Below are 6,035 nucleotides of genomic sequence, written 5' to 3' on the forward strand. Positions count from 1 at the left end.
AAAATGTCAGGCTCAGTTCTGCAAAGGTTTGAGTGACCTCGTACTCTTTAGAAGTGTCAAAAAGTAACCCAATCCGAGCCCAAAACCCGCCCAGCCGTTACAGATGGAGGTTTTAATTTTCACTGAGGAAATGGTGTGTAGCCTGTGTGTAGTATTATGTTCACAGTATATAAGCTGAAGACACATTATTGGTTCTGTTGCCTCCAGTTTTATTGATACAAAAGCAAACTTGAAACCGTGGTTGCATTAATGAAACATTTGTGATCAAATGAAAATAAAATGAAAGTCATTTAAATTATGTTACATAAAATGTTTAGTGGTGTCATTGATGAACAGATTTAAGGTTCAGTCTCACAGCTGCGAGAGGACTGACTTTAAAATGAAAAAAGAAATGATCATAGTGGTAATGAACTGAAGGTACTTGTGTTGTTGACAGTCAGTAATTATTAGTAATTACCTGTTGAGCTGAGCTTGCTGAACTTGAGTCTGTCAGGCTACATCATACTACTCAGAAGTAAGGACAGGCTGATTTGTTATATTTTTATTTAACTTAACACTTATACCCCAAAAACCTAAGCTGTTACCCATTCTGGCAACACTGCTGTCTATTACTACAAGCGTAACGTGTGGTCTGACATGCTGTTCCCCCACGAGAGGGAGCCAACGACACTGACTCAGACAAAGAACTGAGCGATGTGCTGTTTATTTTTTAATCTGATTTCACTGAGCATAAATCCATGAGTCTTTAGTCACTTCACAGGCACTACTGTTCCGCTTGACACATGATTTGCAACATAAAAAAGTACATCTTTAACTAAAAAAGTAATTCAGTCACTCAGCTACCCAGATAAAGCAACTGTAGTGTAACAACAACTGATCCAAATACCACGGGTGGCATGATGTGAGGCATGTTTAGACTTCTGTTTGGCCTGGAGGGCAGATGTTCATGTTGACAAAGTCAGTGAGTAAACGATCAAATCTTAGATAACCACTAAAAATATCATGTACATTTCTAAGAATTTCACTTTAAATGACAAAGGTTTGGTCAAAGTAGCATCATGATAGAAGTGCCATTAATCCCACTTTAATATGTTTAATTACTTTTTATTGCAGATATAGCACAAGCTGCATCTACAGATTTAGACCATAAATAAAGATCAACTGATGCAAAGTTAACTAAGTGAGAATAATAAAGCTAATTCAACTATTTTCTGTTTTTCTGGCACAATATAGACCTGTGTTTAATGTCCCAGTGTGACTGTGAAACACCAAGATGTCTCATTGTACTGAGACGTGACATACCAGTCGTTGCCCCTCGCAGGGCCTCATGGTACAGATGGTCCTAACAGCAGAGTAACCTGGGCTGTCGCCACGAGGTTATTCAAGTTCAGTCACTGCTGGGTCGGGGCTTTATCTCCCAGCAGCGATAGCATGTGGCTGCTGCCGGATCTGAGCCACTTGAGAACGAGTTTCACGTGGATTCATAACTGCTGAATGTTACTTACAATTGTAAAATACAATGTGTTGGAGTTCTGGTGTTGAAGCTTCAGAGCTTCACTGCTTGTGTATTGTTATTGTGGTAAACTTTTTCCAGACGGGTCAAGCTGCTCTAAGAGATCACGTTTCTGAGGGTTTTGTAAATCTTGGGAAACTTTGCCTGTCCTGTAAATCAAGCCTTATTACATCATACATGGAGTCGAGCTCTCAGGTCCGCCCTCTTCACCAAGCCCCTGCCATGCCTTTCTACTCATTGGCCTCCTGAGAGGGCAGTAGAGTCTGATTGGTTTAAAATGAGGGCAAGTCTGCACAAGACCTACTGACAGACTGACATGGAAAGCGGAAGGAGACTAGACTGTTGGAGATTTACATTGTTCTTATATGGAGACATAAATGCATATAAATCGAATGAATGGTGCAATGATTATTTAATTTAACCAAAAGCCATAATCTGTCTCCTTTCACCAAATCTTTCAATAGAAGTAAGTCCTATCTTTTAAATCCAATCTAAGCATCACATGCCAGCATGCTCTTCAAAAGCCTTTTCAGGTCATTAACAGTATTTTGCACCCGTCTTTATACTGTTTGTTATGAAGATTAGTTTCTCCCAACGTCTCATGCTTCGCCTTGGGTTCACTGAGGACATCTGTTGTCTCTGTTAGCAGAGCGTTGCTCAGGTTATGTAAGAGTCCTCTGGAAACAAAAAACAAAAAAACACACAGAAGAGGGAAGTCCTGCTCACTTAGCTTGAATCTTAAGCTCAGTCTAGATACTTCCTTTTCTCTTAGTTTCCATTGAAAACAGCTCTGTCGACTGCTGACCTGAATTTTAAACACGCGGGAATAAATTTTCTGATCTGTCTGAATTGTCCTTTGGACATTTGGAGAACGTTTTAGTGGTTGAGACAGATCAAACTTGCTTTCATCCCGTGAGACTGCACAGGGCTCTTTTGTTATGATCTGCAGGATTTAGATGAATGTGTTCTCCCTTCACAGCTAAGAACGGCTGCAGGAGTCTGCAGCGTCTCTGTATATCCAGCTCCATATTATAACATTTTAATAATTCATACAGGCTCAAGTCAAATGTTTTTTTTGTGTGTTCATTGTTTGTTCTCGTTAATGCGATGACATTTAATCTATTTTTGACCGGATGGTTTCACGGCTGTACATCTTAATATAACCACAGCCCGTGTCAGTCCCAGTCCCAGTTGCCACTCGCTATGTTGCAAGGTTTCTGACCTTGTCTGGACATCTGAGGTAGCTTCTTATTGCAGCCAGTGTTTCAGCCAGTTTGCACGTGTCCAAGAAACCCAGTAACCCAGACGTACTAGTGAAATCTGGCTACAATTAAGAAACCTTGCACTTTGTATTTCTAGCTCCATAAAGGTCAGTAGAGGAGGAGGAGGTGGTGCACTGAAAGCTGCTGATGCAAATACTGTAAAAGGATTCAAATGTGAATTTATATGTGAAATAAGTTGCAGTTGAAGTTACAACTTTTGTGTAAGTGGAAATAAATAAAGAATAAAACAATTCTGAATCACTGAAAGTTGTGAATTTAATATTAGGACTGAACGCAGTTGAAGTGCTACAAAAAGTGTAAAGGCCAATTCATTCATTATGGATGTAAATGTACTGCTATTCATACCATAATTGTGTACATTCACGTGGACATACATAACATAAAGCGACCTCTGGCAAGACGACAAACAAGACGAACGACTTCTGTTTGTTGTATGTTTCACTGAACAGTATTCACACTTCACAAGTTGTCATAGGTGCTGAAAAACTGTATAAACTTAGAGTGTGTGACGCAACCAAAAGTAACGACATCATCGGATGGAGAAAATAGAAGTAATCATTAGCGTCAAATTGCCAAAAGTTGGTTTTACAGCCTGTATGACACCTTTCAGGTTTGTTCAGTTATTCAGGACCAGGATGTAACTCAGTTGTAAGCCCCAGCATCAGTGATTTGACTCCCAGTTCCTCCTTCTGTCGAGGTGTTCCTGGACAAGAAATGGAAACGCCATAATATCGCTGTCATCTCCTGCGGCTGTCCAACAATAATTTCCCCAAGTGGGTCAATGAAGTATGACATTATTTCTGTTTGTTTGCGAGTGAGAACTGAAAGTGTAGGAAATGAAAGCAGCTGAAATGACAGTTCATGTGTAATTGCAGAAAATGACACTTTAAGTCGAGCTGTTAGTGTGTATGTAAGTGCTAAAAGTAGTGGATGCAATAAATGAAGTTTATAAGAAGGATTTGCTCTTTCTGACCTCAAAGAAAAATGCAGGATCAATGAATGCATATCATGTCTGTGTCTCCTGCAGACTGTATGGGTTTTCAATAGCTCCACTGACAACAGAGGCCTTCGTGTTAATGGAAACACACACAGCTGTGCCATTGTCCTGCCTTTGTCTTGCAGATTAGATTAAAGGCAGGAAGGGTCAGTGGACACAGGTACTGGCCTGCAGATAATTCATCTTTTATCTCACTGTTACTCACTGACCATGTCACTGAGAGCAGACAGTATCAGCTGCAGGAGATGGTCCTGATTATTGTCACAGGAACAAAGTGGCATTTATAGGCAACAACAAGTAACAAACTAAATACAGCAGTAGGAGAAAGTTACTGAACTACTTGTTTGCAGTTTCTTTCTGCATAAATTGATCTGTGTACTTTAATAACTGGTTGAACCACCTTAGGCAGCAATAAATACTGAGCTTTATCTGGTGGACAACCACCCTGACACTATCCTGTAGGATCCTTTGATAAACTTGACATTCATTCTTCTTCCATGGTCTACAGAAAAACTAGCACTGTGAGGTTTTTATGTTTGTTCTCAAAGACATGAAAGATCAGGATTTTGTTTGTGTTATTATTTTAGGCACATCATATTTGTTAATACCCTTGACAAATTCCAAACAATTCCAACATGAAAACCAGATAGCTGCCCACTGGTGAAAACAATCAACCCTGAAGCTTAGCTTAGTCACTCATTAGCAAGAAGAATAAGAAGGAAGTTTTATGGACTGATGAGACAAAGATTTATCTTTACCAAAGTGTTAGAAAAGCTAAAGTTTGAAAAAAGACAGGGACTGCACATGATCAAAAACATACAGGCTTATCTGTGAAACAGTGGAGGTAATGTCATGGCTTGGACTGCACAGCTCCTTCTGGGACAGGCTCAATAATCTTTATTGATGAACACATGATGGCAGCAGCAAAATGAACTCAGAAGTCTACAGAAACATTTTGACTCCCGATTTAAAGACAGATGCAACCAAACTGATTGAGAGATCCATCATCATGCAGCAAGAAGTTCATCAAGGGTAAGTAGTAGAAGGTTTTAGACTGGAGAAGTCATTCTCCAGACCTAAACCCCATAGAGCATTTTACCTGCTAAAGATGATGTAAACATCTGGATATAAAATCTGGAAATAAAAGCTGAAATGATGAGCTTTTGTCTCATATTCATCTTTTCATGTAAAACCCAAATGTTTAGCCTACAGAAGAAATAAAGGAAGTGACCTCACTTTTCCACACATGCTTTTGAAGCGGAGTGTATATACAATGTCAATGTCAATGACAAAAAGTTGTACTGATCAGAATAAGGAGCACATAAAGTGACAGTGTTTAGCATGTGTGCAGCAGACAACGCCGCGCTTAGGGGATTGTTTGCCCTCAGAGACACTCAGTGTCAGGCTGTAAGCTGCTACAGCTCGAGTCCACACCCACTTGCATCTTACATAAGCTCATACATTCTTCCTCTATATGTCCTGCACTGAGTCGGGACGTAATAAATGGGGTGTGGTGTTCACCAGCGTTGGCTGGATGACGTGTGCTCTGAGGTTTGCAGGCGTACCACCACTGCCTTCTTGTCCTCTTCGGTGTATTCAGCATACTCTGCTCCTCAAAGTTTCACCAGCAAGGAAGACTTTTGTAAACGAAACAACAAAGCAAAGCAGCGTGCAGATAGCATCTGGTTCGGCCCAGACCTTATTATGAAGTTGAGGAATAAAAGAGGAAGGGGGTGGTGCTTCTGTGTTGTTGTGGTTTGGCAGCCTAAAAGAGAACACGGTGTTCTGAACTTCACTTCTCCGTCTCTACACTGACAAGACAGAGGAGCTCAGACTGATAAAAGGCTTCTTATATAGATACTTAAATTTAATACTCTCAATTAACAGTTGCCTCAACAGGATAATTTACTGTCTCAGTATCCGTAGATGATACCTCAATATGACTGTAAACATTTCTTATCGGACAATCAACCAAATGACCACAAAGAGACAAAGAACAACAACAGCAAAAAGAAGAACAATCGCAAAAAGGAAAAAAAACACAACCACTACATCAAATCACCACATGTAAAAACAATGTCACTATTAAAATACACTAACTAACCCTAACCCTAACCCTCAGGAACCCTAGGTTTAAACTTAGACCTACTTAAACCTGCAATTCTTTATCAAACAGTAGTTATTGACTGAAACTAAAGTCATTCAGGCATCAGATAACACTTTAATATCCAAATTGATTACA

The sequence above is a fragment of the Anabas testudineus genome, chromosome 10 (assembly GCF_900324465.2).
Source record: "Anabas testudineus chromosome 10, fAnaTes1.2, whole genome shotgun sequence".
In the NCBI taxonomy this organism is placed as follows: Eukaryota; Metazoa; Chordata; class Actinopteri; order Anabantiformes; family Anabantidae; genus Anabas; species Anabas testudineus.